This window comes from Nicotiana attenuata, unplaced genomic scaffold (genome assembly GCF_001879085.1).
Source record: "Nicotiana attenuata strain UT unplaced genomic scaffold, NIATTr2, whole genome shotgun sequence".
Taxonomy (NCBI): Eukaryota; Viridiplantae; Streptophyta; class Magnoliopsida; order Solanales; family Solanaceae; genus Nicotiana; species Nicotiana attenuata.
Genome location: NW_017670738.1, coordinates 390677 through 403163, shown reverse-complemented (window position 1 = coordinate 403163; position 12487 = coordinate 390677).

The window sequence follows — 12487 nt, the reverse complement described above, 5'->3', positions numbered from 1 at the left end:
GGCGTTAGACAGTGATTCCGGGCAACCCCAGCATAGTTCCTAGCACGTTCGAGGACGAACGTATGTTTAAGTGGGAGAGGATGTAACGACCCGACAGGTCGTTTTGAGCCCTAGCGCGCCGTTCAGCAGTTCGAGGCCATGAGCAGCTTCAATTCATGCATTATGACTTGTATGCGTGGTCGGAATTAAATTTCGGAAAGTTCAGAGTTGACTTGGAGGGGAAATTCTCATTTCGAAAGCTTTAAGTTGAGAGAATTGACTAGGAGTGGATTTCAGAGTAAACGACCTCGGAATCGGGATCTGAGGGTTCCAGCAGGTCTGTATGATGATTTCGGACTTGGGCCTATGCCCGGATCGGGTTTTGGGTGACCCGGGAGCGTTTTGGCACCTATTGTGGAAGTTAGCATTTTGGGAAGAAATTTAAGTTTGGGGTTGAAGTGCATTTCAGTGTTACCGATGTCCGTTTGGGAATCTGAGTTTGGGAGTAGCTCCGTATGGTGATTCTGGTGTTGGGAGCTCGATCGGAAGGGAATTCGGAGGTCCGTGGGTCATTTTGGAGTCATTTGGCTAAAGATAGAAATTTGAAGGTTTTTGAGAAGTTTGACCGGAAGTGGACTTTTTTATATCGGGGTCGGAATCCGATTCCGAAAGTTGGAGTAGGTCCGTAATGTTGAATATGACTTGTGCACAAAATTTGAAGTCAATCGGACGTGATTTGATAGGTTTAAACATGGAAAGTAGAAGTTTGAAATTCTAAAGTTCATAAAGCTTGGATTGGAGGTCGATTCGTGGTTTTAGAATTGTTCGATATTATTTGAGGCCTCGAGCAAGTCCGTAATGTGTTTTGGGACTAGTTGGTATGATTGGTTGGGGTCCCGGGGGCCTCGGGTGGATTCCGGGTGGTTAACGGATCAAAAATGGAATTATCGAAAGGCTGAGGCTGCTGGTTGCTGGTATAACCGCACCTTCGAGACTTGGGCCGCAGGTGCGGAGCCGCAGAAGCGGCCAGAGGAGCCGCAGATGCGGTTTGGATCTGAAGGGAAGGGACCGCAGATGCGGTCAAGCAGCCGCAGAAGCGGGACCCCACCTGCGGCAGTCCAGTCGCAGAAGCGGAAAAGGGCAGGCCAGCTGGGACCGCAGATGCGGTAACTTTGCCGCAGATGCGGGACCGCACCTGCGGAAGGAGAAGCGCAGATGCGGAAGTAAGAGGCTTGGGGAAAGACCGCAGAAGCGGCCATTGGTCCGCACCTGCGGGACCGCAGAAGCAGTCAGTAGACCGCAGGTGCGAAAGGACTGGAGGCAGTGAGCTAGCTTTAAAAATCGAGTTTAGGCTCATTTCCTCCCATTTTCACTTCGGGCTGGGCGATTTTGGAGCTTTTGGAAGAGAGATTTTCTCCATCTATGATAAGGTAAGTTAATCCCACCTATCTTGAGTTAAATACATCGATTATGTATGGATTTTAGCATGTAAATTGGTATAAATTTGGGGTTTTGGTAGAAAGACCTAAAAAATTTATATTCTTGGAATTTGACCACGATTTTTGGGTATGGAATTAAGAGAAAATTATATATTTGAGTTCGTGAGGCTATGGGTAAACTTATTCTTCGAAAATTTTGGAAATCTGGGCACGTGGGCCCGAGGGCATTTTTGTGAACTTTTCGATCTGGGTGTGGAATTGTTATAAATTGGATTGTAATGAGTAATTGAGCATGTATTAATGGATTTGCATAACTATTGGCTAGTTTTGGAGCGTTGTGCATCAATTTGAGTTTTCGGAAGGGCGTGGAAGGCCGTTATGGATCTTCGGAACGAGGTGAGTATCCTTTCTGACTTTGTAAGAGGGAATTGTCCCCATAGGTGAAATAATTGGTTATGTGCTCCTATTTGTGGGGCTACGTACGCACGAGGTGACGAAAGTCCATGCGTAGCTACTAATATGTGTAAGTCCGGGTAGTCTAGGACCCAAAAAATATGCTATACATGGAATATCTGTGATCTTATTGACAATTAAATTCTTGAATCCTATCGAATTGGTAAGTGAATTTCTAAGAAGATTAAATTTCATTTTCTTGAATTGTTAAAAGAGAATTTGGCTTTTCCTTGGATAATTGTTCCCTGATAAATTCAGGATTGACTGATTGTCGTGTTTATTTATATTTGACTGCGTCGAATGTATGATTCGCGAGCGGGATAATAGAAGCATCTATTGTTCGGGCCGCTCGACCCTCGGCAGTGCACATTTTAAATATTGTTGGATCGGACCGTACGACCTCGGCATGAGTTGCGCATGCTTGTACTGCTTGCTTTGATATTTGTTGATACTAATATGTGCTCTCCCGACTTGAGAAAATTTGTTAATTAATGGATTATGAATCCGGAGACTTTTAATAAAGAGGAACTTTCACCTGTTTAGTAATTTACTTGAATCTACTGTGGTTCTTAATAAATCCGTGAGTCATTGCATTAATAATAATATTACTGGACCTTTAGTAAGTGTCGAAGTTGCCATCTCGTCTCTACTTCTTCGAGATTAGGCGGGATACTTACTGAGTACACGTTGTTTTTGTACTCATACTACACTTCGGTGCATTTTTGTTGTGCAGGCACATGCGCCACTAATGGCTTAGCAGGTGTAGCAGCATGGTTGACACGGAGACTAGGTAAGCTGTATTTCCTCGAGGCGACCCGCAGCTAGAATAGTCTCTCTCAGGATTCTATTTATTTTTTTGGCCCAATTGTATTTCGGATAGCTGTTGTACTTTATTTGATTTTTCTTAGAAATTGCTCATGCACTTTTGACACCGGGTTATGGGATGGTTATGGAGTATTTTGTATTAATTGCTTATTATTTAATTTGACTCGAAGCAATTATCTTCTTAAATTGGTAAATTTGAAGAAAAGTCATAGTTTTCAAGAGTATTAAAATGAGAATTTAAATTAAGTATTTTGGATTGGCTTGCCTGACAGTGGTGTCCGGCGCCATCATGACCTTTAGTGGAATTTGAGTCGTGACATATTTCACAAAAGTCACTTATATATTTTTCGTCACTTAAAAGTCACTCAACTTTATCTTTGTAACTTAAAATTCATTATGGTTCAAAACCTATAAAATATCCTATAAAAGATATGACATGGCATTAAATTTAATTAATTTTTTAAATTATAATGCCACATAAGCTTAGACGGATGATACCCAATTTAAACCTATTTTATCCAGAATTCAATTTGACCCATATTTTAAGTTTTGACCGTCAGAAGGAGAAGATGAACGATTATGTTGTGCTAAAAATCTTCCTTTATTTGTTACGTTATAACCTTAATGCCACCTCCTAAAGTTCCATAAAATAAGTATGAACAGAACTAGCAAAGAACCAGGTTTTGCATCCTTCAATCATCTTATAAAATACTACCATATTCATCTCACATACTATTTAAATGTACCACTAACAGACAAGAACAATAAGCAAAAGAGATTTTGATTTCGGCAGAAATTGGGGTTTCACCGATCGGAAATTGGATCAATGTCCAGTACTACTGGAGCTATGAAGAAACTAGATTTGAGTTCCCCTGTTGCAATTGCATGCAAATAGCTCACATATCCCTTGTTCAGCAAGGGAAGCAAATCAACAACCTAGTCCTCCCAATGTAACAGTGTCGCTGAAACCAGCCACTATGGATAAAGTTAATACGAGCACGCAGCCGGAAATGCCTTGGACTAACCTGTTCCAGAAGAATAGATCTGCAACAAATGGTATGCCCTTGACCTATATGCCTCCCCAAACTGTGAATGGGCAAGATGTAGTTCAATTAGACAAGGATGAGTTGAATAGGAAACTGAGAAATGGAAGTACGCCCTAATTGTTTACATAATTGGGGAGATGCCGGGATATAATGCTATGAAGAGGTACATCGCCTTAAATTGGGGCTGAACCTGAGCTATTCTTGCACGATGAAGGTTACTATGTCGTGAAGTTCCAAATGGTGGCAGACAAAAATGAGATATTCTATGCAGGCCCATATACCATAAACAATAGGCCTATTATCTTGAAGCCATGGACTGCAGATTTTAATTCCAGTGTGGAGTTCCCAACTGAAATTCCCCTGTGGGTAAAGTTTCCTAAGTTGCCGATGAGCTGTTGGGGGGAAGTATCCTTAAGTAGGATAGCTAGTGTTGTGGGAAAACCTGTGTTTGCTGATGAATGTACTACTAAACAGAACCGGATTTCATATGCTAGGATGTTAATTGAGGTGAATGTTACTAAGGCATTACCTTCTGAGATAGAAGTCATGGACCCAAGTGGAAAAGTTTTCCAACAGAGTGTCACCTATTATTGGAAGCCTGAGTTTTGTGATACATGTCTTGTTGTTGGGCATAAATGCAACCCTCAAGATAGACATGGAAATCAGCAAGTGAATCAGCAAAAAAGAGGAAGGGAGACAAAAAAGGTCACCCAGGAATGGAGATACAAGGGACCAGTTGATAGAAACGAGGAGACTACTCAATCTATGCCTACCCAAGGAGTCAACAACAAGCACAGGCAAAGGATACTATCAGTACTAATGTTTTGCAGCAGCAACAGAATAAGATGATACAACACAGTGCTAGGCCAACTCAACAATCAAAGGGCAAAGCAGCAAAGCAACATCCTGAGGTCAGTCTAAGTAATTTTACAGTGTTATCCCCCATTCAAACTAAGAATGCCTTTGAGGCATTGACTGAGGGAACATGTGGGATCACAACCCTACCTGTGGACAGAGGGGGTGTTCTAATAACCAAGTATGACCTGGTTATTTTGGAATGTGACGGATAAATAAGAGGTACAAGGAAAAAGAGATTCGACAATACTTACAAATAAAACCTATAAAGCTTGCTGGATTAATAGAAACAAGAGTTAAAGAAAACAAAGTTAACAGGGTTTGTAATAATATCCATCATGGTTGGGGAATAATAACAAACCACCAACACGCTACCAACGGGAGATTATGGTTTATCTAGGATACTACTTGGTATACAATTACTCTGATAGGGATAGGGGCGCAATACATTCATTGTCAAATCAAAGGAAGAACAAACAATGTTGAATGCATGGTGACTGTAGTGTTTGGCTTCAATACTATTGAACAAAGAAAGGCTCTGTGGGAAGGTCTAAATGGAATAACATAGGGAATTAATTCACCATGGTTAGTATGTGGGGATTTTAATGCTATGTTATATTCTGACGATAGGTTAATGGGCACTCCTGTTAGTTATGTTGAAATACAAGGCTTATCCGATTGTGTGCATGCTCTCCTATTGAATGAATTGAATTGGAAAGGAGAGTACTACACCTGGACTAATAAATAACATGGGGATGATAGAATCTGTAGTAGGCTAGATTGAGCCTTTGGTAATTACGAATAGATGATGCAATGGGGACAAGTAACCACTGAATATGATGTACTTGGCATCTCTGATCATGCTCCTATGATACTGAATCTTCACTCAAATCAATGGAGAGGTCAAAGCCCTTTTAGATTTTTTAACATATGGATAGAGCATGAAAGTTTCCTTGAATTAGTGAAGAAAGTTTGGTCTCAACCACGGGCTATTTCAAAAATGAAAGACATTTGGCTAAAACTGAAGGCACTGAAACCAATCCTGAGGAAGTTAAATCATGAGGAGTTCAAAGGCATCACTCATAAGATTGAGAAAGCTAGGAATGACTTAGTGAAAAATCCAACAACAAATATCACAACAGTACACGGATCAACTATTGGACATGGAGAAGAGCACTATGCAACAACTAGAAAGATGGTCTATGATTGAAGAAAGTGTCCTCAAGTAAAAATCCAGGGCTACATGGATTAAGTTAGGCGACTCAAATACAAAGTACTTTGCAGCAGTAGTGAAGGAAAGGAATCATAGAAAGCATATAGTGGAACTTACCTCCTTGACAGGTATCAAGTTAACTGAACAGATGACTTCAAGGAGGAGATCATACAATTTTATAAAGGTTTAATGGGGTCGTCTGCATCAAGCTTACCGGCAGTTAATAAACTTATAATGCAGAGAGGACCAGTGCTAACGCAAGCAAAAAAAAATTGAACTATGTGCACCAGTCTCTGAGCTAGAAATACATGAGGGACTAACCTCTATTGGAGACGATAAAGCCCTAGGTATTGATGGTTTCAATGCACATTTCTTTAAGACAACATGGCATATTATTAAGGAGGAAGTGATAGCAGCAGATAAAGAGTTCTTTAGCACTGGGAAGATGTTCAGAGCTTGTAATTGTACCTCTTCCCAAAAATGCAAATCCTACTACAATCAAAAAGTATAGGCCAATTGCTTGTTGTACAGTGCTATACATGCTGATATCTAAGATCCTAGCCTCAAGAATGCAAAAAGTTATAGCCACTGTCATCTGTGATGCTCAGGCAGGATTTATCGCGGGAAAGAAAACTGCAGACAACATTATTAGCACATGAGTTGGTCAAGTCACCAGGAAGCATATATCACCTAGATGTTTGATCAAAACTGACCTACAAAAAGCCTGTGACTCAGTTGAGTAGGACTACTTAGAACAAGTCATGGTGGAATTGGGTTTCCCTAGAAAATACACTGCATGGATTATGGAGTGTGTAGAGACTGTCAATTACACTATCCTAATAAATAGAAATACATCAGAGCCTTTTAATGCTGCTAAGGGCCTTAGACAAGGGGACCCAATATCCCCCTTTCTATTTGCCATAGCAATGGAGTATCTTAGCAGATGTTTATCTAGATTAAAGGAAGTAAAAGAGTTTAAATTTCATCCTAAGTGTGCAAGATTAGGCGTAATACATCTATGTTTTGCAGATGACCTTTTACTGTTTTCGCGGGGGGGTCTATCTTTTGTCACTACTCTACACAACTTTTTCCTGGAATTTTCCAAAGCATCAGGACTATAAGAAAATATGGGGAAAATCTCAATATATTTTGGAGGGGTATCAAGCCTGGATAAACTACCTATTTTGCAGCAGCTGGAGCTTGGACAAGGGGAATTGCCATTTAAATACCTTGGCATTCCACTTTCGACAAAGAAAATGTCACTGATTCAGTGACAACCACTTATTGAGAAGATCATTACCAGGATTGCATCGTGGACATCAAAGAAACTCCTATGCTGGGAGAATACAATTGGTGCAAATAGTCCTATTTGGAATGCAAGCATATTGGGCACAACTTTTTGTCATCCCAGCAAAGGTACTAAAGCTGATTGATTCTTACTGTCAAAGCTATATCTTGTCGGGAACAAATGTTATCACCAAGAAAGCTCTAGTTGCTTGGGAAAGAATATGTACTCCAAAGTCAATGGGAGGACTAAATTTGATTAACTTGCACGTTTGGAACAAGGCTGCCATAGCAATGACCTATTGTAATCTTGCTCATAAGCAAGATAAATTATGGGTCAGATGGATTCACTCCTAGTACGTCAAAGAGCAACAACTGACTAAGATGGTAGTGCCGAATCAGGCAAGTTGGATAACCAGACAAATCATTGATGCGAGAAGAATACTAGAGCAAGTTCAATGTAACTCTACTCCTAGAAGAAGCTTAATAAGGAACATATATCTCCAACTGCTGCATCAATATCCAAGAGTTCCATGGAAAAGTGTAGTCTTCCAGAATAATGCTCGACCAAAGGCAAGATTCACTATGTGGCTCCAACTGCAGAGAACACTGCTAACCTGTGATAGGCTTGCTAAATGGGGATTAACTATGACATTGAGTTGTGTGTTCTGTCAAAGCGCTGATGAAACTTGTGAGCATCTATTTGTTCAATGTGCGTTTGCGAGCAATCTGTGGAACAAGCTAATGCAATGGTTACAGAGAGGTACAGTAATACCTATGCATTGGGAACAATTTGTGGAATGGGCAATCAAGAATTCCAAGGGAAGAACTCAAGCAGCTCAAGCATATAAGATGGTGTATGCCGAGTGTATCCATGCCACTGGATGGAGAGAAACCAGCGAATATTTGAGAAGCAGAGTACCAATTGGGAGAACATTGCGAAGCGGATTGCTTATGTCTACAATGTCCAAGCTACTCCAGGAATCAAAGCTATGCTACAACACTGTGTCTTCTAAAGAATGTCTTAGAATGTAATAAACTATGTTATTGATTGGTGGTGTTTTGTCTTTGTTTAGATAGCTAGCTGTGTTCAAGCTAAGCTATGGATTTGTAACTTTTCTACTGGTGATTAATGGAAATTTAGTTACCGAAGAAAAAAGGTAATAAGAACCTATTTTCACAAATTACTTTTTCATTAAAGTCAAAATGTTGCGTATTACGCAATACCAACCGACAAAAATATTGCTCAGTGAAAAACACCCACAGTTAAATTGCATAGTGGAAGTTGTCAATACACACTGCAATCATAACAGCTGTAGCAACAGTTTGGACAAAAGAAAGAGACAACATATTGGGTGTCTTTGGTATGACGGAAAATGTTTCCCGTGAAAATATTTTCCAATAAAATATTTTCTTGAAAAACAAGCAGTAATCTTATTCATTTTTCGTGTTTGGTACGCAAATTAAGGAAAATAATTTTTCAAGAGTATTCATAAATAATTTAGATACAATAAACATGAAGCCATAAAATTTCGAACCAACAACCTTCCAAACCCACAAATTTCATAAACTTCTGAACAGCTAAACTTTCGAAACTGCGAACTAATTTCGAACCCAAACTTTATAATTTCTAAACCCGTAAACTTTCAAACACATAAACTCCGAATAAGGCTGTAATGTGGGCCGGGCGCGGTCCTAAACGGGCTTCGTGCGCCGGTCCTAAGTGGGCCCGGGCTTCGTGGGCCGGTTCTAAGTGGTCCGGGACTTTGTGGGCTTTTTGTAGGAACCAGCCCGGGATCGGGACGACAAACTAATGGTCCCGGGCTAACTGGGCCGGTCCCGAGCCTATATTGGCCTAAGTGGGCCCAACATACACTTTCTATTTTTTTTTAAATTTTTATCTAAGGCAATTCCTTGTAAAATTATATTACAGTATTGTGACCTAAATTTTTTAATTCAAATTTAAACACAAAAATATTATAAAGAGATATTCAAAGCAATGCGTTATAATTTTATTATAGCAAATTTTATTATAGCATTAACAAAAATGGCAAGATCTTTCTTAGTCGTCCCCCCCTCCCCCCTCCCCCCCCCCCCCATGGAATGAGCACAACAAGGTGCTAATACCACCATTGAGAAGAAAAAGAAACTAATCAAGATCTGCCAAAATATAAGTTACATATTAATTTACATAGTATCTCTTACAAATTTCATAAATCCTTCAAGGTCCGGAGGAATTTCTGTTGGTGGTGGCGGAAAAGAAGCTTGGTCATCACCACTTCCGGGCGAAGCAGCATCCTCTGCAAGTTCAGCTAGCATTTCTTCGTAAGGTACCTCTAGTTGTCATTCAGCAAGTCCAAAATTTCTTCGTTCCGAACGGATCCAATCTCTGAAAAGTACTGATTTTTCTAAGCTTTCCCTCATAGATGCTCTAATCACTAAGTTGAAGTCTTGCTAGACGGAAAGCACTCTCCGATGCCACTGTTGAAGCTTGAATAGTTAAAATATCTCGGGCCATCCTTAAAAGAATGAAAAAGTGTTTCTCTTGTCCTTCCACCATTCCAAAATATTAAAGGAGCCGTCGGGATTCACTTCCTCAATTTCCTGTGACAAATAAACTTCAAGCTCATTTGATTATGAAAAATCACTAGTACTAGAACCTTGAGAACCCCTGAAGCCCGCCCAAGCAGTAAGTGCTCTTACTCCCGCAGTTCTTTTAGATGATTGAGAACTAGAAGAAGAATGAGTTGGAATATATGGTCTAGCATGATCTAATGCAATTTGATAAGCACTATAAATAGTTTGAGCATTTATTTTAATTAAGGTTATTGCTTCCAGAAATTTTGACAACTCCTCATCTTCAAGTGCTAAACTATTATTAGCAGTTTCATACCAAAATTGAGTACCTCCTAATTTTATAGTAGGATTTAACAAGACAGCAATACCATAAATAGGGGGAATACGGAAAAAATATTTTTTAAACTTTTTTCGCATAGAATCAATAGCTTGTTCATAAATTTTTCACCGTATAAAGATGAGCAAATAAATTTTCAAGTTCAACAATATAAACTGAACAGTTAGAAATAGTAGGATAATATTGCCCAGAAAAATCATTTGTAGCAATATGAAATTTTTCTAAAAAATCTACAAGCATTTTAACATTAGCTCAATCCGCATTTGTAAGATGCTCATCATCATCATTTACATGAGCATTAAACGTTGAGTTTACGGGGTTTCTGTATTCATATACAACAACTAAACTTTCATACATGTAATTTTATCTAGCTGGACAAGCTTTAGGAACCTTTCTTTCTCTTAGGCCAAATTCATCGCATCTTTTAAAATGTTCTCTAAGTCTACTTCTACGGTTTGAATAAAAAGCAAGTTAAGAGCCATTTTAACCTTTAATTTCAATATTTAAAATTCTCATACCATCACCCACAATTAAATGGTAAATATGATAAATACAACTAACATGAAAAATGTTACTAAATGCAGGATTTAGTGTAGTGATAAGCAAGGCTACATCATTAGTGTTACTAGTAGCATTATCCATTGAAACTGACATTATTTTATTACTAATGCAAAAAGATCTACAAATATCCGTAACCGTGCTAGAAATAAACTGCCCTGTGTGACGTGAATTAATTATTCTATAAGCAATAATGCGCTTTTGCATTATCCAATCCCCATCAACCAATGACTGGCAACAGTAAGATAGTCACAGTCATACCACTTCTACCAATATCAGTAGTAATAGAAACACGACAATTTCTATGAGTAAATAAATAGCGCAAATATTGTTCATATTTTATATTTATAAATATCGCTCTTTACGATTGTGCGAGGCCATCCTTTATAAGTAGGATTAAAAACCTTTCTAACATAATGCACAAAGTGGGGGTTAGAAGGAAAACTATAGGGTAAGCACATAACAGTAATCATTTTTGTCAATTCTTCCCGATCTTTTCTTGGATCATAATATAAAATACCACCAGTAATAGTGTTAATTCCCGGTTAAAATTGATTTGACCCGGTACTAAGGTCAGCCTGACTAGGTAACCTTATCCCCTCGGTCAAAGCTTTCATACGAAGATATCTAACTTTATCTTGAGGGTGTATCAATATGTGTCTAGACAAACTTCCCGTCCCCTCCCCCGGACCTCCAACATATTTAAAAGCTAACTCTTTGACACAAGCTTTACACTTAGCCTTATTTTTTTCTCTTAGTTGAATAAAAAATGGCCAAACAATAGATGTTTCGTTCCATTTAGAAGGTTGTCTAGAAAAAGTAGGGGTAGTAACAGGAGGGTCAGACGGGGCATCATTTGGACTATTATTAGTTGGGTTAACTTCAGGAACAGAACTAGTGGGTGTACCGCCATCCGGTTGTGTTTCATCAAAATCTATTTCTTCATCATCATTTTCATCAATAGTTGGATTACCATAAATAGCATTCATATATTCATGGTTTAATTGTTCACCAGCTCCAACATTATCAAAAATTAACTCTTAGTAAATTGTAATAAAGTATTATCACTATCAAGAATAGCAGGTGTAGGAATGGTATGGGGTTTGGGTCGGGGAGCCGGGGGAAATGGAGGAGGAACAGCTTGGCCACTAGATTCACCACTCTTTGATTTTTTCTTATTTTTACTAAATATTTTTTAAGGAATAGCCCATCTTAATTATAATTATACAAAGTAAATAAAACAAACAAAACTACAATATTAAAACTAAAGAGTCAGAATGAGTTTACCGAATTGACGAACAACTTGTTGAAAATTAATTATCGTTGAAGACTTGAATACTTCAATTCACCAACTTCACAATTTTTCACAAATTGCAATAATAAAGCAAGCAATTATAGAAGAAAATTAGAGAGATATTGAGAGAGATTGATGATTTTGTAAGAAAAATGAAAGAATGGGGGGTATTTATAGTTGAAAATAGGGAAAAGTGTAATTTTAAAAAGCTTGGGGTTAAAACAAAGTTGGGGGGGGGGGGAGAGGGGTTAAATGGCAGTTTTATAAATAGCCAATGGCTAATTTGGCAGAATAATGGCTATATACTAAATGCCCTAACGGGCAGATTTTTTTTTTAAATTTTTTTGCCATTGGGCCCGTTTAGGACCGCTTGAACCGGCCCATTGGGCTTGCGGTCCTGGGCCGGACCGGGCCCGATCCTAACCGGCCCAATTGCCAGCCTTACCTCCGAACTCATAACTTTGAAACATATAAAATTTCGAACCTGTAAACCGAAAGATGAAAAAACTAAAACTGAAAATATATGAAAAAATATATTTTTTTCCAGGGGAGGGGGTAGGGCAGGGGGGTTGCAGAAAAACAAAAAAAATAGAAACTTAAACTTATAAAGAAAAAGTAAGCATAAAA